Source organism: Streptopelia decaocto, assembly GCF_964273445.1.
Source record: "Streptopelia decaocto genome assembly, chromosome: 1".
NCBI classification, from domain to species: Eukaryota; Metazoa; Chordata; class Aves; order Columbiformes; family Columbidae; genus Streptopelia; species Streptopelia decaocto.
The window spans coordinates 175,224,473-175,247,785 of record NC_138663.1 but is presented as its reverse complement, the minus strand read 5'-3'; positions in this window follow the sequence as shown (position 1 = coordinate 175,247,785).

Sequence of the window (23,313 nt, the reverse complement as noted above, 5' to 3'; positions counted from 1 at the left end):
TTCAATATAACTGCTCTTTGAAAATCATTGGACTCTATAATATCCAATAAAATTATATAGCAACAGAAAACATAATCATCTGGATTCAGGGATTCTTGTTGCTTGTGCCCAGTTTGCTCACTACAGGAAGTCACAAAGTCATGAGGTGAGAAATACTTCAGAAATACTTACAAACTACAAGAGGCATTTGCAAAAAGCTTTGCTTGAATAGAAAACACAGTATGAACTCTTGTTGTAAATGACTTATAGATTTTCAAGTTTTTTAAAGTTAATATTGCTTTGGTATCAGACACACAGTGCTCTGAGGTACCCTGAATGTTCTTGGCAGAGAATAGTGTTCAAGACTATTGGGTCAGCTGGTGACATTGCTGCAAATTCTGTATTACACCTTCTGAAAGGCACACCAGCATGCTCTGAACTAGCACAGTATCCAAGAATAGTAACAGGCTTCAGACTGCCCAACATTTTTGCACCAAAACAGTGCTGACATGGAGAAAAAATGAGCTAAATCTCTTTTTATAATATGAATTAGCACTTCTTAACCTGACAAACATTTTTCTGGGAAGTGTAATTAATTTGAGAATAACAGTATGAAAACCAAATGTGAGATTTTGAAGACACATTTTATAATTACATGAATTTCACTTAAAATTTTCATTGTTGGTTACTTAGAGGTAAGCAGTTACTTGACTTTCAGAAGTATGAAGTCATTGGACTGAGGCACATCATTGGGAAACAGAAATAATTAGGGAAAGAAAAAAAACATTTTTAATTCTAGTTCTGTAATAAACCCTCGGAACAGGGAGTGGAATACACAGAATAAAAAAACTCAGACCAACAAAACCACCTTTTCTTTATCATTCTTTAGGGGAAACACCAAGAAAAAAAATTTAGTAAGGTGTATTTTATTCTATTTTTTAAATTATGTACATTTAAAAGAAAATTAGACCAAACTATTACTCTTCAATGCATATTTTAGTGTTGAAAACTGGGTGTCCCGAAATTAAGATGACATATATGACTGTGTTAAGTTAAAATACTATGGTAAAAGGTATGCAACAAATGATTTCTGCCAATGAGCCTTTTGTGTCTTGGCAGTCACATGTAACTCAGTAGCAGCAGAACAAGGACACTTCAGCTTCTCATTTCTGCAAATTCAGTTGCAGAACAGTGAGTATGTCACAGGTCACTGCACAGTCTTGGCACTAGTCCAATGTACTGGTCAATAAGTCATTACCCCAATTTATCAACAGCATGATCTCTGGTTAATACGTCTCAAAGTCCATACGATGACAAGAAATTCAATATAATTCAAGAAGGGAGCTGTGGTGCTTCACCGTGTGGTGATTGAGCTCTTCTTGTTGGAATGACTGTTCATGGCAGTAGAACTAGAGCAGAACCAGTGCTTCAGAGAATAGAAGCTGTAGGCTATCGGGAAAAATGCTAGAAACTTTTCACTATGTATACACTGTTAGAGGATCTCAGTCCTATTTACACATGACTGTAGTAATAAAAACAATCTGGCTAGAAATGTGATTTCTTTGTGTGTCTGTGTGCATGAAAGCATTATACTCAATATGTCTTGAGTGAATTTATGACATATTATACTGGGCTAGAAATATATGATACCATGTAACTTATCTGCCTTACTTCAATTTATCTACTATATTTTGTCTAATCTGGACAAATATAATTGCCTCCACACAGGGAGACTGTGATATATAACAACAGCTATGCAGCTAGCACAGTATTATGTTGACATGTTGAAGATGATTTATGATTGTGAGGTAGGAGAAACTGGGCTATAATGAACACAAACTCAGTCCAATTAAGAAAAAAAAAAGGTAAGTAAAAGAAATCTGGTGCATCAGTATGCTTCTAATTTTTCTTCTAGTTACTATGAATGGGCATCAAAAATTCACACACTGTGTGTAAAACAACTAATATTGGGTTTTCTATGCTCCTTTTTTGTGCCTTACAAGGAAAAGGAGTTTATTTATAAGCTCACATATTTTTCACCAAGATAAAAGACAATCAATCTTGTTTATCCAAATGTTAGCCATTTGAGTTTAGCTTTTATGGAGTTAGGATGTGTAGAACTAAACCACTTTTATTTCAAAAGTATATTTTCTAGAAATACGGGTGGATGGACTGGTTATCCCAGATACACAGATGGACTCTATTGTACTTAGTAATATTAAGTTATACTGCAGTTTACAGTTCAGCTGTAAATGTGAGAGGGAGTGATTATTTCCTCTTCTGCTTCATTTACATATATAAGTATGTATGTAGGCACGTTTTAGCAAACCAAGTATATTTTCACAAAAATTTTGTAAGAATCTAAGTAATTTTTTAATTGTGACTTAGCACCATAGATGAAAAACTAGTGACTGCAATGCAAACCTTTTCTTTCTTAGCTAATACCATGAAAATGAAATAAAGAACTTTGCTGAGCCCTGCTTCAGATTATACCTTCTGATTTTCATAAACAAGTAGCATATACAATCTTTTGGCACATAAATCACAGCGTACTAATGTCATTTGTATCTCAGTGCATTAATACTTTGTTCATACTATCCTGAATCAAAACCCTACTTAAAGAAATGTGAAGTCTCCTATAGTCTTTGGATCCAGAACATCTGAAATTTGTAAACATCTCTAGTTGAGAGGAGCAAGAATTTTTGTTAGATTATCTTCTGCGATCAAAGCTGCAAAATTCTTTGTGCTTTAAGTGATGGCAGGTCTTACTTATATCACAACTGGGATTGTTACAGCTATGTTTTACAATGCTTCTAATAATAATCTGATATTTAACTTACAGTATCTGTCCTCGTAAATCTTTATTAAATGCCTTCCCAGTTGCTAAATTTAAACTCATCCATCATATCTTAAGTAGTAGCATATCTGTCTATGAAGCCCTCCTCCCCATTAACATGTGGCATATACTACCAATGAATTTCATGCTGTGCTCACCATCACAAGCACTGGCAATATTGGAAATGTGAAGGTATTCTGGAAGCATAATACTCTCTATCAGGAAAAGCTAGGTTATTGCCTCCCTTCCCACCCCTGCTTACTGCCTAGAATTTCTGTTCTTCTACCTGATTAAATTGAACATTCACAATGCTTTGAACAATTGATACAAGGCATGATTTGAAAGGTAGATCATTGGCCAAGACTGTACAGTCATGATATGTAGGACCTATAATTGCCTGATCGTATCAGGATGAAAGGCAATTAAAACATAAATAATGGATCCTATTCATTGTGAAAAGCTTAACTCTCCATAAAATGTATTTATCAGATTTTTTAATAATTAATATGTCACAAATTTGGGGCAGAGATAGGAAAAAAGAACTTCAGAAAGTGAGGATTTTTTTTTTTTAAAAAAAGGAATATGAAGAAGATAACTAGCAGGAAGGTTAGGAGTGAAAAATCATGAATTGGGAAAATAAAGATTCTGAGAGGTGTTATTTTTTAAGTTATCATTGCAGTCACAAAAAAAAAAAAAAAAAGGACAGATGGAGGATTTTTGTAATGAAAAATGGTAACAAATATTGCTCTTGAATGTAAATCCTTAACATGTGACAGCACTAGTCCACTTGAAAAAAGCCTCAAGGTGATAAAGTTATTGTTGTCAACTAAAGGGTTGAAAAGCCCACAGAGACAGGGTCTCCAGCACTGTGAGGTTGTGAGCAGCCTTTAAAGAGCTGGCAGGTAACAGCTGTGAAGAGCTGCAAGATCAGTGGAACCAGTGCCCGGTGCAATGACTAAAAATGGGATTTAACCAAACAAGGTGCTTCTGCATTGCTCATAGTGTTTTTTCGTTTTGTTTTTTTTTAGTCAGTTCACAGCTATAATGATTTCATATCATCATTCTCTTTCTCCAGAAAACATTTGATGATTTCAGTGGAAGGGACTCCAAACTGTAGTTCACTCTCCTGCATGTTGCTTAATAGCATGTTCAGATAGGTGATGACAAGCAGGAGTAGCTGAGAGAGTTCTACTGCCACACACTTGAATAAATGCTCGTCTAATCATGCTTCAGGTGTAGTTTAATTTTTAGTGACCCTAATTCATTCCTTTTGAAACAATCTCTGTACATATCATGTGATTGTTAGAGCAAGATAATGTGTGGCCTGAACTCTTCACTATCAAGTTTATTTCGCAGTGTTAGGATTTGCTAACGCTTATACAGATGCTCTGCTGCCATGCCCAGGCTTGGCGGTCTTCCAGTATGACTTGCTGATTTGTATCTTGCAGCAGTCAATGGCAGATTTCCACGTGACTTCTTTATTTTTCGGGTTCATACAGATTGTGCACCACCTTCCTATCTAAATGGTCAGACAGATTACAACAGTCAGATTTGGACCGTATGTTTGCATGTTCCTGGCATCAATGGCATTGATCCACACCATTACAATATTATATACTACTGTTTCTTATGCCTCCGCGTAAACTTCTGGAGGAGGGTTTTTTGCTTTAGTCATCAGAGTAAGAAACTTCATTACAAATGGAATGAGGAGAGTATCACCTCACAAAAAGGAGAGATACCTGGAAGATCTCGTAATGGGCAAAAATGTTTACCTGTTTGTGTTATCGTGTGTTCTCTGACCATGAAGAACATTTTGTTTTGTGTTTCTTGTGAGATGTCTTGTGTTATGGAGAAAAGGATCTTTTATTGTGGAGAGCAATGAGATGAGCAAACGTAGGTGTATCTAGGGCTCTCCTAAAAGTATGAGGAAACAGAGTTGTAGAGGACCTCAAGAAGTTAGCTCTGTCTGTGGAAGTAGCCTTATGCTGAACACAGATGATTGTACTGGCACAAAATGGACTGTACAGTGACTGCACATGTTCTGAGGGAAAATTTCGATGCAGCCATGTCAGCACCGTAGCTGACAATGACCAGTAATGGTCTGAGGGAGAGAAGTGGCCAAAGAACATTCCCAATTTATCGGCTTGAGATGCAGATATGTAGTTTGGTGAGGCAAAAGTGTTTAAAAGTATGAAAGGATGACATGCCAGGCAAGCTGACATCAAGAGCAGTTTCTGATTTGTTTTATTTGCTGATACAAGTGCCACAATTTCTTTCATTCTCCTACCCCAAGACAAATTTTGATAAGAAAGAAATCTTAATAGTTAGCTTAACTATCTGACAAAAGTCTGAAGCAATGCAGAAGATGGTGATGTGGTCATCAAATATGCACCTTTTTGTGACATATTATGGTAAATTGCAGTGGTATTTAGAAATATTATTCAGAAAATTTTTGGAGTGGTATAAGACCTGGTCATTGTTTAAGAAATGGTGGTTGGGTGTAATCATTTTGTGTAGAAATAGGAGCAGGTTCTAGTTTTTTTACCCTCAAACTGTATGCTTGAAACATGGATTGGAGCAAAGAGATGGTTTCTAATACGCATTTGCTTTGGGAATTTTTATGTTCTCTGCCTGAAGCTAACTTTAGCTCCTTCGAACATATTTAATTCTCATTATCATTTCTTATAACATCCCCTTCTTGCTATCATGTAACACCTTCTCTCTTACCAGAAGTCCAAGTTGCAACATACTATTTATATAATTGAATTTGTTACTGTAAAAAGAAAACACCATCCAAATTAATTTTCTTCAATGTTTGTTTAGTGCTATGGCTGAAATTATTAATGTAATAGAATTTCTGAGGCACATCTCACATTTGTGAATACAATATTTTACATAGCATTTATTGCACAACATTTTATATGGAATTTTTATCTGGTATGAAGATTCGCATTTCAGTAGTAGATAAATTCTTTTTGGGGAACATATCACTGCTTAACCTTCCATATAGATGAAGATTTACAGAGATAATAAGGCACCAAGGGAACAAATGGTGGAGCATATTTTTAATTCCTGAGGTTCTGAGCACTAATTGCAAAAAATTTATTACTTTTACTTCGAGCATTGCACAGGATATAAAATGATTCTTAAGCAGAGCTACACCTCTCTTTTGGTTTTATCTTTTTCTAGATTTTTTTTTTTTTACCTGACTCTGAATATGCAGTTATAATTTCTAATATTCTGGAATGTGTTCCCTGTGAAGAGAAACTGAAGAAATTGGTCTTGTTGAACCTGGAAAAGAAAAGGTTTCAGGTAGGACTTAATCGCTTTCCCCCAAAAGGTACTGGGAGGATGGATCCAGGCTCTATATAGTGCTGAATGATGTAAGGACAAGAAAGAGTGGGCATAAACTGAATCAAATAAGGTTCAGGCAGAATATAAGGAGAAAATTATTCACCATGGGGAGAGAAAATAATGAACAGGTTGTTCACTCTTCATCCTTAGAGTTTTTTTTGTGGCCTGACTGGTTAAAGCCCGGAGAAGAACATGGTATGATCACAGGGCTGGCCCTGCCTGCTGGAGAAGGAGGTTATTATTATTATTGTTATTGTTATTGTGTTTTTTTTGTTTGTTTGTTGTTTTTTTTTTTTTTTTTGTGGGAACTTCTATCAGCATAAGCAGTTTCTGCAGAGATGCACATGTGACTTTTAACCTGATCTCCACAACCCCACCACAGCTAACTATCATGTCAGCCATGACCCTTCTGCAGCTTGGGAGTTCATTCAGTAACTTGGATTGACTGGCAGGGAGAAACTCCTGCCAGCAACCAACCATTTCTCATGAGTCAGTCAAGTGTAGATTTCCAGGCTCTCCCAACAAGCAGTGCATGGAACTTGTATTTGTTTTTCAAACATTATCAAATAGTAGCAAAAAAAGATAATTGCAGTATAGTTTCAGAACGTGGCATAAGTAAGGTAGAAAATATCTTACTGTTTCTTTATTATTCTAATACTGGGAAGGAAGAAGAGTTGAAAACGTTATACCAAAGCTTACGGTAATATATTCTATCTTTCATATTAAGAAAAATGTGTAACGAGTAATAGCTTCTTGCTACTTTTGTCGTCTCCCACAGGCCCAAAATCTTAAGCGTTCTGGTACTCAAAAATAAGTGTGTTATTTGTTTTCCAACTCCTATGTCTAGGTAACTAGAAGTGAGAATGTATGTGTTTGTTGATTTTTCTAGGAGTTTCGAAGGACACTAATGAGGTGTCTCTGGAACAGAGTTCTGCAGGGTCAGAAGAGGAACAATAGAGACCTCATTCCATAGAGCTCAGGACATTATAAAAGTGCCAAGGACAAATAGAGGCACTTGTTGAAGACTGCTTTACCTGAAAAGAGTCGCAGTTGTCTCCTTCCTGTCTACCACTGAAAGGCAACTCAGCCTATAATTCTTGGTAAATGTTACATATTGTTTCTTACATCCACCTCACACCAAATAGTGTGAAAATGTCTTCACAACTGAGAGGTAGATTTTTCTGGGGTGCATCACTCCACTAGTTACTGTAAAGGCATCATATGTAAAATCTGAAATACACAGAGCAGTGATTTTGGTGACATGTAATTGTAACAACATTAGTAATGGGGGTGAAAGGGAAAATAAGAAAAGACAACATTTTTTAAGCACCCTCCCTAGGCAATTCCATGCCTGGATGCAAGTTGAATTTCCTAACAGACATGTATTTTCACATTCTGACAATATGTCTGGCTGTGAAGGTTCTTGGATGTATTTATGCTGTCACTTTATTTGTGTCAAACTGTCATCTAAAAATACCTAAGGAGATTCAAATCTTTGTGCTTTGGTGTTTTATTTGTTTTTAGAAGTTGCATATTCAAAAAAAAAGTTTGATTGGAAAGCAGTCAATAAGTATTTAACCTAACTGTCTCTGAAATATCATAATTTCCATAAAAACTTGGATAATATTCTGGAAACAGTCATGAAATGTTTGATGATATATTTTGTCCTCAAGCATAAGCAAGTTCATGAAATGTCATAGCAATGCTCATGAAATATTTCATGAAACACTCATGAGAAATATATCTGAAATTGTCATATAAGATTTATGATATTTTCATGAAATATTAAGCAACGTATGAAGAAAAAAAACACTGAGTTACAACTATAGTGAAATACCACATGAAACAAAATACCCTTTCATGGAAAGTTCCAGAAGAACTGTTCATAGAATAACAGAATAGTTGAGGTCAGAAGGGATCTCTGGAGGCCATCTGGACAAACACTTTTGCTCAAGCAGGGTCACCTAGAACAGGTTGGCCAGAACCAAGTTCAGATGATTTTTGAATGCCTCCAAGCATGAAGATTCTACAGCCTCCTCAGGCATCCTGTGCCAGTGCTCAGTTACCCTCACAGTGAAAAAGTGTTTCCTGATGTTCAGAGGGAACATCCTGTGTTTTCAGTTTGTGCTCATTGCCTCTGGTCCTGTCACTGGGCACTACTGAAAAGAGCCTGGTCACGTCTCTTTACACCTTCCCTGCAGGTATTTATATATGCTGAGAAGATCCTGCCCTTGAACCTCCTTTAAGCTATACAGTCCCAGATCTCTCAACCTTTCCTCATAGGACACATTCTGCAGTCCCTTAATCATCTTTATGGACCTTCATTGGACTCTCTCCAGTATGTTCATGTCTCTCTGGTAGTGGGGAGCCCATAAGAAGACACAATACTCCAGGTATGGCCTCATCAACGCTGAATAAAGTGGGAGAAACATCTCCCTCCACCTGCTGTCAGTAGCCTGCCTAATGCAGCCCAGGATAGCCCTGGTTGCAAGAGCACATTGCTTCTTCATGTTCAAATTACTATCTACCAGTAACACCAGGTTGCCCTACATCCTCATTTTCCCAGCCTGTACTTCCGAAAGATCTTGTATCCTTCCACTGGAGCACTCCAGTCATGTAACCCATCCCAGTTCTTAAACATGAAAGCAGTTTGTTGACATAAAACTGTTTGTGACATTTCTTACAAGTATCTATGAAATTGTTCATGAGCTATCACATGGGATTTCTATGAAATATATAATAAAATATAATGCAAGGAAACCTCATAGCCAGTTGAATAAAGTGTAAGTTTAAAATTGTGAAAATAACTCTAGAACTCAGAACAGGAATGCTGGGCATCTCTGAGTTAGTGCCTTTGACATCTGTCACTTGGAATAAGAGAAGTTTTTTTAACTCCTCACAACATTGTAAGAACTTTCCCTATTGAACATCTCAGGGTTCAGAGGGAAGCTCTTTCTCTTTTTCCCTTGGGTATTTTGGAGTATGTGATGTACAATCATGTCACAAAGCAAGTAACATTCAGCAGGAGGCAGCAGCAGCTTCCCCTGAGTGTCCCAAATGCACCCTTTCCAGTCATTTGTTGCTGGATTAAGCAAGAGATAAAGAGGTTTTTCTGTAATTCAAGTGGAAATTCATAAAGTTTAACTAGAACTAGTACTGCAGAGGGCAATTCATCTGACTTAGATATTTATTTTAGCCTGTGATATTATTCCTTATTAGTTATAGAGGGAGGTTAGGTGATTAGTGGTCTAGAGAGCTGAAGTCAGAGTAAATTAGTCATAACTAATGACTAACTACTGTCTAATTAAAGATTTCATAGATCAAGTAAGCAGAAAAAAAAACTGAATTAGCCAAAATTACAAGGGAATTTCAACAGTATTTAAATCAATAATTATATAGAAACAAATATACTTTTAAAGTTAAATAAAAGAGGTGTCAGTTGATATTCTGAATCCTTTGGTAAAATTGCCAATGTGGTCAACCAACTTTTGAATGAAGAGAAGCAGCAGAAAGAAGCATGTGGGTTCTGTCGTCCTGTGTGATGTGGGAATCAAAAATCCATACAAAGTTATCCACAACCTCTGAGAAATTACAGACTTTAAAATCTAGACAGACAATTAGGACTAGATAAGGTGTTAGTTACTTCTGGGCAGTTTTGGTAGTTTAGATCTGATTTTTATAGTGATGTCCATAATGGTGAGTGATGGCCACAATTTTATAAATAGATACAGGAGGTTTCATGCTGTCCTGCAGTGTTGAAATCAGATCTGCACAAAGCTTCAGAAGAATGGTATTTGTTTTGTTGGTATTCTACATCCATTGCCATAGATAACTTTTCCTCTTAGAAATGAACCTATTAAAAGTTTTGAACTAAGGCCATAGTTATGTGTTCAAATGATTAGAAAAGGAGTTGATATCAAATCAATGCTTGTTGGGGGGGGATGTTTTATCCAGCACCAGGAGTGCTAAAGGGTCATTTACTCTTGCTGTTGAGTCACAGCCTGATCCATGGATACAACTTCACAAGCTAATTTTCTTGCTGCTATCAGGCAACTACAGGTACTACTGCCAAAGCTCCTTGTCCAAACTGACAAACACTCACCAACTTTAAGATGGAAAATATTTTGTCTTGGCATGTCTCAGCTTCACTATTGGAAGATAAACATGAGGATCTGTATCAGAAAGAAATGGATGTACAGTGGAGCAGGAAGTAGAAAACAGTCAAAACTTGAGCTTTCAACTTTCCACTGGAGGACTGTGGTTCATTAATACACACAGTTACACGTAGAATTAATCTGAGAAATATGGACATTGCCAGTGCAAATGTCAGTATCTGAATACTTTATGTGTTTTCCTTTCACAGGAAAACACTCAGGATGACTGATTCATCTCACTTTAACTTAAATGTGATTAAACGGATCACACAGGCTGTGTCCCAAAAGTGCCCATTAATTTCCATTCACCAGGAAGTAAAAGTAGGGTGTCTATCTTGAATGTGCATATCTAGATTGTCAGTATCTGAACCTCAATCTGAGACCACCAAAATACCCATACAGAGGAGAGAGTATTGTGGAGACAGTAGCCCTATGCAGTACTTAAATTTGTGTTGAGCAACCTACCCATAGAAATGACTGTGGAACATTTGATTCATTCTGAACTAGAGTACCACAGCTCAGCCCAAAATAGTCTCCTTGTGTGTACAAGCCCTAGCTTAAATGAAAAAGAGGTGTCCCAATAACATTTGCAACCCATATAGTGACTTTCCTGCGCAGATCTTCATCTACTTAGTATAAATAGGATTCACTCTTGTAACACTTTTGAGAGGTGGAGAAGAATAATCCCTACTTGAAAAACAACAGATTAAGGACAGAGATACAGCACAGGCCTCCGCTTTTCAAATTTTGACTTTAAAGGATAGATTGCACTTGCACTTCTGACATTTGGAAAACTACACTGGAAAAGCTTAATCTGTGGTGTTAAACATGTATCTGCCCTGAAAATGTAGTATCAGTTTCCCTCAGTAGTACTTAGGGGTAAGGTTGTATTAAAAATAAAAAAGTTACAAATAAAAGCAGTCTAAAGAGAGTACTGTTCATAAATTTGCTCTGTGGAGCTATTAAATAGAGGTGGACAACCAAGATCTTGGTTCTGCTTTATGTGTGTGAAAGGTTGGCTTATTGCTGTAATAAAGAGGTCTTAACTTTATTAACAGTTGATAACTACTGTCCCAAGGATGTGGTACACCTGGGAATAGACCATGCAGTGTTAACCAGAGATGACTTTCCTTTTTGTGATGATCGTATGATAAAAGCATCAGACCTGAAGATCTAGGTTTTATTTCTTGTTCTCACAGAAACTTCCATTATGACCTTAGGAAGCCACTTATTCTGTATGCACTTTATTTTTTTTGTGAATTTCTGCTCCACAGTTCATAAGTTCTTACACTGCACTCACATTCTAGTGCCTCTCAGTGTTGGGTTAAGCAATGTGACTGATGTTAGTCCTGTATTTATTCTTGCCCACCTCTGTAAGGAAGAAATGTGTTTAGTATAGTGCTTCAACCTGGTAGCTGTGTGGAATAGAAGAAAGGGTATGAAAAGCAGAAGAAAACACCAAAAAAAACAAAACAAAACAAAATAAAACCAACTTATACTTCAAAACAAATGTGTCAACATTCGTAACTGTCAATTCTTAGTAATTTTCCAGTCCCATATAAAACCCATTTTCTTGCAGGAGAGTTCAGATCTGCCACAACATTGAAGCTGTCTGCTATTATTTTCTGATAACATTAGGAAGGAACAGTTTCTGGAGCAAACAGAACATGGAAGTTTTCATAGGAGGTAAACGCATTTTAAGCATGCTTTGACATGCAGGGTCATACATACTAGAGTTGACAAACTTTGATAGTGCTTCTGCAGTATGTAAATCTGGCCTTGGGGTAGTTTTTAGAGGAGGCTCTAACCATGTTGCTAGATAATAAGGATCAGAAACAAATCCATGGCCCTAAGGCCATTGGGCACCAGCCTGGTTATGTCCACACTGCCCAGGGCTGCAACATATTTACCTTGTAGACAGAAGATTTCATTCCTGAACTCTGACTCCTTCACATTGCCCTTGCCCAGAAATTTGTTACATAGGAAACGACCCCAAAGCCAGGGAGTGACATTAGGAAAGAACAGGTAAAGGGACTATCTACTGATCAACTTCATTCACTAGCTTTCTTTCATTAACGTGGAACTCAAATTTTTGTGGTTATAGAGTGCTTTCATGATAAAGAAGATGTGATGAAGATAGAATTCTTGTAGAAGGTCACACCAAAAGATCCCGCAACATCTTTCTAGTATTAACCAAAACCAGACATCTATGAAAGCGTATAGGAATAGAACAAACATGATTAAATTTTCTCAGCACACTCTTGCAGTCTTTAGAAATGTGCAGCACAAGGAATCTGAACAATAATGTTGATTTGTTTGCAGTTAATAACTATTGTTGAAAATTTCTTCCATGAGCTTCTATAGTCTCCACTTGAATTCAAAAACCCACTTAGCATTTACTATGTCTTGTGTTAGGCAGTTCAACAGACTACTTACACAGTGTGTGAAGATCTACTTTTTCTTCTTTTGAATGTCACACCTAGCTTTGTTTGACAGCCTGTGGTGCTTTTATTAGAAAAAAAAACAAAAATGAAGACTCAATCATTACTTACGTCTTTGCACTACTCATAATTTTATTGACTCCTATTATACCTCCATCATTTTTTTCCCGTGCTGAAATTCCTAGCCTATTTACAGAAAGCATTTAGAGGCACTGAACTTAATTATTAATTCTATAAGCATGCTCTGGTTACCGCACGGCAGGTCTGATGAGCTGAAGCACACTGTATCAGTTGAGAATACCAAGGCACTGAAGATGTCAGTGTTCCCTAAGTATCATTGCACTCTCTGGCTGAGCAGTGATAAATAAATGAGCACAGATCATTTTCCATCAAGATAGGTCAGGCCTTTTGTCAGGTAACAGCAGAGATACTGCCAACTTGAGTATAGGTGGCAGAAATATTGCTGAGCTGATTGGATTCAGCTTCAGGTCACATCTGAATCTTCATCCAACTGTTTAATTCAAGAGGTAATCCTCTACCAGCTCTTTAATATTACAATTATAGTAATCAGATGTGGTGAAGATTAGGTAGTACTGTGTGTCTTCTGCCTATAATTGGCACTTGACTTCGTAGCAATGGCTGAAATTAGACTGTGGCTATGTGGCATTTATATTCCACAGTATGCTTGTTCCTCTAGACCAGGAACATAGCTGAAGAGCACTGTGACTTTCACTCTATCCGTGCCAGGGTTTCCTTCCAATGGAAACCAGAACATGGTAAGAGATATACCAGGATGTAAATTTGCACTTGGGGAATCCCACAGTGTAGTGGCAACTGTGGTTGCCTGTGTCTGGGGGCTAAAAAGCAGTGGGAAGACAGCTATGTTTAAGAATTAATAAAACAGTTGAACTGAGGTTCAGTTTCTCATCATTATCTATTAGTATGAAGTAGAGGGGTTTCAGAACACTTTTAGATACAAGTTGCTTCTTTCTGATGAGATAAGATTTTATTAGTGGTACATGTTGCAAATAAGATTGGGAAGACAAAAACATACATCTATACAAAGGAGATTCACAACTTGTGATCTTATTTCAGTGTCAATTCCATGATCTGCCTGAAGTCCAGTTTATATATTAAAAAAAATATATAGGCTTGAAGATAGTGATCGGGCATTTGTTGGGATGAAAGTTTTGTGTGCCGTCAGGATACATTTTAGTGTGTTTGCAAAGCATTCATGTACCACTAATATGAGTTAATAGAAAATAACATAAATAATATAATATTATTATATGATATTTTTGAAATCAATACTTCTGAAATTATGATATATTGATAAATGATTAACACTTCTGATGATAACCAAGATAATTTTAAGTTTAGTGGTATCAAAGGGAGGAAACGTGATTCTACTGCACTTAAAGATTCAAGTTGCCTGAAATTATGGCTATCTAATGCTTAGTGAGGCCTAATATTATTTCTAAAATACAATCTTGCTGATATTGGCTAACAGTTGTAGAATAGAGACAGGTCTCAGTAAATCAATGATATGTTTTCAGATTATCACTTAAAATTCAAACTATGAAAGTAGGGACTAAAATATACGTTTTCTTATGAGATCACATTGTTTCTTTGTATTGAAGGGACCACTATACATACACACTTGATAAAGAAGTCAAAAGACCTAAAAGAACTTGGAAACTACATTTTTATCCAGTACAAGAAAATATCTTCCTTACTGGTGAAGTAGTATGTTTGCAGCTTTCTTCATACTGCGTGCTGCTTAACATGAAAAGCTATTTAGTCATGAGGACTGCTAAATTTGAATTTTTCTTTTAAAAAGAGAAAATATCTTATGGCAGGAAATGCAGCTTCAGTCTTTTCAGCTGGATTCTTAGTCAGTGTGGTAAAACCAATTTTTTCTTGCCTCATGTGTAATAGTTAAAAGGATCTAAGTGAATAAACCCATGTCCCAACAGGCAACATGATTCAAAAGAGTTTGAGGGAGTACCATGAAGTTTGAAAAAAGAGATTCCTTTGAGTATTTGGACATCAATCTTCAACAGCTGAGAACTGTGATGAGTTTTAGCCTCACTCAGTGATTCAGAAAAAGTTTAGTATGTAGGATAATACTGGTAAAAACTATTACTTCATCAATCATCTTACAGCTTTTATACATGAACTTGCTGCAGAAACTTCTGTGTGAGTCATGGGAATAAACTGCAAATGGCATGAGATTGCCTGAAAAAGACATGAGAGTATCTATACTTATAAAGTATTTGAGCCCCTGTGGTAGCTTCTGCCTTCACAGAAAAGTAATTTAAAGTTCTAAAAGAATGACAGGAAGTTGAGAAATACTGTGTACATCTCCGGCTGCAATTTCGGAATCTCGAGAGAGTGTTATTACCATTTAAGTCTCTAACATGAGAAATTCAGTAATAGCTGTAAATGCTTGTATAACTTTAATTCTCAAACGTAAAAAAAAAATGCTATCTAATGAATATACAATGATCTTAACTCAGTGCGGTGTGCAACACATTTTTCAAGTTTTCCAATGAAATCTGCAGCATTGTTAAATTCAGTTTAAAGGTAAGTAATGCTATGGTGATAGGAGGATTATATACTGACACTAAATCAAGTACTAGAAAAGAACGAAGCACTGTACTGTGGTTGTAATGTTAACAGAAGTGAATGCATTAGGAAGAAATGAATAAGGTTGCCTTTCAAACAGTCATTAGTTGCTTTTTTTTTTTTTTAATTTGAAAATCACTTTAACATATGCAAAATTCTTTTTCCGTTGTGGTGGGGTTTTTTTTTTTGTTTGTTTGTTTTTTTTTTTTTGTTTTTTTTTCCCAAAGTTCTGATAGGTCACATATTTGACCTGCTCTCAGGTTTCTTGAGACAACAAATTCAACATCATATTGTAATTTGCTTTTCTTCAAGAGGTATAGTGCATTAATTGGTTTTGTCCAGAAGAAAATAAAGGTTGTATCTTTATTGTTTCAATAAAAAACTCACATAGTACATATAGCATGCTAAGAGAGAAAAAATAAAATGGGAGTCTTCCTTAAATATATTATATCATTGGGAGAAATTATGCTGTATGGTCATTTTTATTTCCAGAATGAATAATCTTAATATTTAACATCTTTGATGCAAATTGAATGCCATATTTGGATGATGAGAATTAGGAAGCACAAGAGTCCTTTACTTTTAGTATAACAGTATTTAATTCACCTACAGAGTTTATATACAGATTTGAGTTTGTGTTTATCTAGTTTAAAGAAGAAGACCAGATGCTGATGTCTGTACAGAAGAATCATTAGATGTTATCTTTCATCTTAAATACATGGAAGCACCAGAGTTATGTCCTGATGGCAGTCTCCTAAACTTGTGTGACCTTTAGTCAGGAGGGTTTTTAGGTGACTGCCTAAAGTGATTCCTGAAAAATGATGGAGTTGGGACCAAGCTGCTTTATAATAACTATCTAGATAATCCTTGCAATATTTGAATGCTGTAAATTAGTAATGCTATCAGCATTTTATAGTTAATGAAACTCTGGCAAACCTCTTGTGAGTTAAAGGTGGATTTTCAAATTGCCCTATTTGCTCTAAGTGCTTAATATAAATTATTAGCTTTTCAAAACATCTCATCTTTTTTGAGAACACTTGTACGTACAGTGAGAGTAAAGGGCAACATTGAAGAAGTGGAGACAAATCAGTCAGACTCTGATGCTTAAAGGAAGTTGCTTAATATCACTTTAGTGCCTCCACTATGAGTACCTGGATGGGCAGAGTGAATTTAACCAGCTAAGTTAGACTCGTGGGACTCATACATACATAGTGAGAAGCACTGCCTGCAAAAGGCAGTTTAGAAGAAACTAGTTTCTCCTGGATCATTTCAGAAATTTAAGTGACTCATGTCAAATAAGATGTGTGGATAAGATCGCCCCAGATTTTGCACCCTTTGGCCTTCAGTACAATCCCAGGACTCTTTGCACCTTCAAGTGCCAAGACATACCCTACAGTATGCAACACAGTCATATCTTTGTACTTTCAGAAAACAGCTCTACTGGGCTGCTGCACAGTCCTGAAATTATTTCAGAGACTTCAAACCAAAAAGAACATCCAGTCTCTCTCTTTCTCACCCAGTTTCTTCTTATGGCAATAAAAGCACAGTATGAGGACAGGAGACCCAAAGCTGAAACCTATGAGGTCTTGATGCAGCCAGTCTCCTACAAATGGGACTAGCCATGAGCAGGGTGGGCACAAACCTGTGTAAGCCCCTCTTGGCTTGGGATCCCACGGTCAACATATTCAGCAGCATATATACAACTTCAGTAAACACTTGTGTAGAAGAAATGTATGGAGGAGATGTGATGCAGTTTCTTTCTGGTTCAGGGCAAAACCAGGTATCTATAATGTTTAAGTGTTATATGTAATGCTGAGCACATTGTACAATTTATTGTGAAACTTTGATGAATTTTCTGCAAAATCTGATGAAAACTACTTTGGCAATTAACTGTTTTGCATTGCGCATTTTTCTGGAAATATTTTTTGGGGTGCTTCGTTTGTTGGAAAGGTGTTCACCTAGGATCGTAAGTCTGTTAGAGTACAACTCAGTCTGCCATTAGTCCAGCAGCAGAAGGTCCTTTCTTATCTGGAAAGGTCACCAAACCACTTCCTCCACATCCCCAGCTGCCAATCCAAACATGGTGTTTGTGTGCAGCTTTATTCCTTGACAGCTAGCTAATCTGTTACTGCAAATTACTAAAGACTAAATTAGAAATCATGATGGAGAGAATACTCATTAAGGATAATGTGTTAAAAACAATGAACCAGTACTGTTCATAGTAATCAAACCATTAAACATTTAATCTCAAATTAATAGTGCTTTACATTTTTGTGAAATAGAAACTAGCTTCTTCTTGAGAAACTATAGTGAGGTAGGTAAATAAATCTAATATACTTCTAAAGCACTACTCAAATAACATGAAACCTTTTTACTCAGAGGATCCTCACAGCAGAACAGTATAACAGGGCTGCATATCTTGTCATTCATGTAGAAAATGTTGATAGTTCTCACAGGAAATTGGCCATAATTCATACTGATTATTGTAGGTAAGGATTTTTGGAAGTGAAAGATGTCTTTTGCTTGAACTAAGTAAATGATGTGAGGTGTCTTTTACATTACATGCATTGAATATCAAGTATCCATGTTATTTCTAGAGTAATAGCTGATAAGAGGAAAATATAATCTGTAGTTCCTTCCAAAACAATTATTAGTGTTGCACTGATTTATTTGCTGGTTTAGATAAAGATCACATATAATAATTATTTGTAAATGTAACAAAGGTAAATGAAGAAGTATTACAATTTCTGTGTTCTAATAGTAAAGCTTTAGTCTTGCTTCTTTCATCACTATTATATTATGATCTGTCTAATTTTATATAAATTTCTGGGGAAAAAAAATCACAGATATTTTAAATACTTTGACAGTACCACTTTATAGAGGACTAGCAGTAATTTTCCTCCAACACATCTTCACTGGTCATCAGATTTCCACATCATATGTTCTGCGAAAGGATAGAAATAAATAAATGGAGCACAAGATCTGACTCATTGACAAAGTGATACAATAAAACTCCATAGAAGGTACCCAGAACATATTATTCTAAAAGGCAAAGCCTGATCCAGTTCTTTTGAGACTTTTACACCCCCTTTGACTGAACACCTATATAAATGTAAAAATAGATCAGATACTTGATGTTTTCTTCAGGAGCCTATCAAGATTTTAGAGGTTTTTAATATTTTGCTTGTTTTATGGCACCACAGTTAAATATATCTAAATAGAATTTATAAAAATAATTAAGATTTAAACATAAAATAAATGCTATAGCATACCCAAGGACTGGAATTTACAGAGAAACATAACCATTCATGAAATTCCTGTTTCAGTCAAAAGGAAAAGGCTGTTTTAACTCAAAGATAAAGTCTTAAATGCGTTAAACAATTCAATATTTATTTAGAATTAATAGAAATAATTTTCATTTTAAGAAATATATCATGTTGGCAATTAATCATATTTCTTATTTGTTAATGTGTAATAATTTTCCTTTCAAAGCTAAATAAGCATACATCTGGAAAATTAATTTTAAAGCTTGATGTGTTTTGGGGTTAGATAGCCATTCTTCAGGCCAATCTCTCCACTGCTTGCCATGATTTAAACATCTGGGAAAAAAAAAATCAACACTTAGTGCTAAATGCTAAGAATTTTACTGCACAATGACTATCATCACTGTATAATAACATCTGATGAATAGCCTATTACCATCAGAAGGGAGGCTTTTAAATCAGGCCTTAACTGCTATTATTAAAGCCTTGGAAGGTAATCACTGAAATGATTTTTTTTTCTTGTGTGTTTATGCTTCTGTTTGGAGTCTTTAGAGATTTGCCAGTTACAATCTATCTACTACCTATTGTGAAACACCGGTAATGAGATAATACAAGCAATTAGAAAAACATTGCTCACTCCTAAGAAGTGTTATTGCCTTAAATGAATGTTTCCAAATGGAATATACAATAGTGTTTCAGTGACTTTTTTTTGTTCCCATATTTTCCCAAAGACACCTTTTGTTTCTTACATATCCTGTCTAATCAGTAACTCACAGGTGGCTGCAGAATAGTGCTAATGCAGTAAATATACTCCCTTGGGAGTTAGTAACATTAAATCTCAAATTCACAGTAAACAAGGGCAGTCTACGATCCCTTTATACATGATGTCAAAACAGAGTCTCTTAAAAACACTTATTGGTTAGATTTAATGCTATGTTTTTGAAACATTTCAAAATCTGTAGTCTGTAACTAGACTTGCCACAGTTCACTAAGGGTGAGAGTTACATGGATGTATCTTACCTCTTAGCATCCAGATGTAAACCCATTCATTTCCCACTCGCCATCCCATGCTGCATGTTTCTTCCCAGCTTGAGACTCTGTGTGTGATGGTCACAGCTGGTCACTCCAGTCTGTGACTCACTAAGAGCTTCTCGTACATGGACACAAAATGTGGGGTCTCATAAGACAGAGTTATGAGGTGAAGCCTATCACCTTGTTTCCTTGTCTGCTAAGGGCTCTTCTGCTGTTTTGCCTCTTATTTCTGACAAGATAAAGTGACTCTAAGGTTTTCCAGACTCTTAGTGATTTCTAAGACAATACAAAGGCATCTGCAAAGTGGTTACTAGACATAATAATGAAATAAATTAGGAAAAAACTCACTCTCTTACATATACCACCAGTGCCTTTTTAACTGTTTGGTAAGTGCCCCTTCTTTCTGGGAAGGATGATCAGTGGGCTCCTGCCCCATTCTGAGAAGGTGTCCACCTTGGACAGGTAGCTCTGTAACCCCACCTGGTACAGGTGAATTCTCATGTACACATTCCCAAGGATATCCCCCCTTCCCCTTCCACACAGGCTGGACACATCCACACTGTGTAGGACATGATTGTGCATCTCCTCTGGGCCACAATGTAAGCTCTAAGACATAAACCTCCCTTTTGATGTGTGGCTTTATTTATTTTTACTTTTATTTTTTAATTCAAAGTGCAGCACAGCTCACCAGAGTGTAGTCTTTTTTACATGAAACTGAAGATGTGTCTTGCTTGGCCTAACGTCTGACATGAGGGTATGTGATGGCATTTGAAGACTTGAAATTTGGTGGGATGTTGTGGAAGGTTGTTGTAGGAGAGCAAAAAAATCTGTCTGCTGCAGTATTCTATCCATGCCACTTAAATAAAAAAAAGGGAGGAAGTTTCAAGGGTAAATTTGAGTGCCAAGTTATTTGACAGAGTAGATGTACCCTTCATTTGTTTTTAAATGTGTCTACATCAAGTCAGATTATGTCTCTGGAAAACTGAAGAATTGAGTTCAGAAGGGCACCAAGCTCTTTATGTATTTTTCGTGTCTCCTTTCCACAATTTGCAAAAAATATTTGCAAAGTAAATAGACCATGTAACACCTTTTTTTTTTTTTTTTTTTTACTGAAAGGCCAGGTGATCCTTACATAAAACTATTGAGAAATTCATTTAAGGAACCAGAAGTTTCTGGGGTTTATCAGTAACTCTTATTTCTTGATACTAAAGATGAAGAAAAAGTGAGTATTCTTTTCTTCATACTCAGCCCTACACTTTACTCAGAATAAAATGCAGCAAATAATTAAGAAGAAAAAAAAGACTGCAACAGGAAGAATGTATAATTATAATGTTTTGGGTTTGTTTTTTTTCTTTTGGTTTGTCTCAGTTTATGTACTACTTTTCTTGACTTCTCTTGTCATTTGTCTTACAGCTTCTCTTACAAGGACTCTATTAACAGTTTTCAGGAAAGTAAAAAAGTATTTCTTGTTTTCCCTTTAATGTGTTTATTAGTTTAACAAACTGCTGGCTTCATGCTTGATATTGACTACTGAAGGTTCAGTTACAAGAAAAACCACATTTGTATCAGAATTCGTATTAGAGAGGTTTTTAGCTATAAAAGAAGGTAATTTAGTTTGCAAAATCAAGCAGCATGGTCAACCCAAGTCAAAGCTCTCAAGCATATTTTTCTCTCTGCTTTGATAACACACAAACAGGAAAGCTCTTGGCTAACACAAGCTGCAAAATGAAGTGGGAACCTGTATAATATACCATCAAAATATAGCAGTTTACTTTGTGATGCCAACCTGTTTTCTTTAAAAAAATGAACAAATATAAATTTGATAAAATTAATAGATTTATACTGTGTTTCATGGAAAAGAGAAGCAGTAGCTGCACTTGCAGTCAATTAACATGCTCTGCATGGTGAGGATACAAGTGGCATTTATCCTCTTGGAGCCTTTTACCTTATTGATAAATTCAATGCCTGACTGGTTAAACCAGCAAGGAAATCAATGTCTAGAGACTACTTCATATTGTTTGTTACCCTTGTAAAGATGATATCTCTTTAAGCAAACCTATGGGTGGTACTTGCCACATTAATCTCCTGCCAAACCTATTCCACAGCCTATGCAGTTGAAATCAAAATGAGCTCAGGTGATTAAAAATGTAAGAGAGTAAATCATGAAGAGCATCAATTAATAGGGACTACAAAAAACTTTTGCTGTTTGGTCTGTACAAAAAAAAATCTTTGCAACAACACATACCTAGAGAAGTTCTTTGCAGTTATGCAGGCCTTCCTCAAGGAGGTTGGTACTTAGTTGGAACATTAACATCAGAAACTCAGGTTGACCTCACCATGCACTGAATAATGGGGAGGTTTGTCTGGATTATCCTTTCCTTTAGATTTATTCCATCACCAAAAAGGCATTGCTTCAAGGACACGGATTGGCATTGGTTGAAAAAAGGTATATTGTTGTATAGGTTCATTTGGAAGCAGATGGTGGAACCAATGGAATAAAGAATTTAATATAAGCCATCTAAATTTTGAAAAAGAGTTAAGGAAATTTCAAGTAGCAGTGGACATTTTAGTTAGAATTCTGCAGTGTGAATACACCAGAAACACTAATCTGTGATAGTCTCTTGGGCACTATCCAGTAAGCAGTAATTTAATTAAGCACAGTCAGTATGTTTCTGGAAAAATGACTTTATAGCAAGTATTTGATTTTTTTTTTTTTTAAAGGGGCAACAAAAAGCTGATGAGAGAAAGTCATAGACATAATATGTCCATGCATTAATTTAGAATTACATTTTCAACATACTACCCAGGTTCTTAGCTAAGCAATTCCTGTTAAAGATGGCAAATTAAACCTTTTTTCCTGCTTTCAAACTGTGGCTGCAAGAATGCTTTTCGAAACACATGTACAAAGCTGGTGAATACATTACAGTGATGACCTACTGACTTGGAATTCCAAGAGAGAGAAAATATTTTAAACAAATGAGCAGAGAGAGTGAATATCTATGAATAAGCACTAAAGCAATTATATTCACTTTGTAAAGCAATGACCCAGAGAAGATGATGTGCAGAAGAGAGATAAAACTTCCTGATAGTAAAAACTAGAGAAACATAGTAGTCATTGACAGAAAAATAAAGTGTAGTAAAAAATTACTTCGATAGACTAATTGCCTGAATTGTTAAATACAGTTCAATACTGAGAAGCTTAAACTCCTATAGATAGAGGGAGTTTCATGCTAAAAATAAGAAAAGAAAACATAATTTAAATGACCAAACACAACAGAATTCTGAGAATTGCCTGAGGACAATAATTACAAAGAATAAACAACCTTTTTTTTTTTTTTTCTTCTTATATAGAATGACAGTGCATCAAAGTGTGGTGTGGACTACCCTCCATGTACAGAGAAAAAAACTGCATGAACATGGCTAGCTTGGTGTCTTGGGAATCTTACTGGCTGTTCTAATCCCATCTGGCAGTTCCAAAGCTGGTGGCCTAAAATTCACTGCACTCCCAGTCTCTGCCTGCACATTACTGTTGTGTCCCTGGGGAGTCTCAGTCTGTCTTGTTGTAGGAAACACAGCAATATAACAAGTCTTAATGCTGGACTTTACAGGATAAGACGGTTTTATTT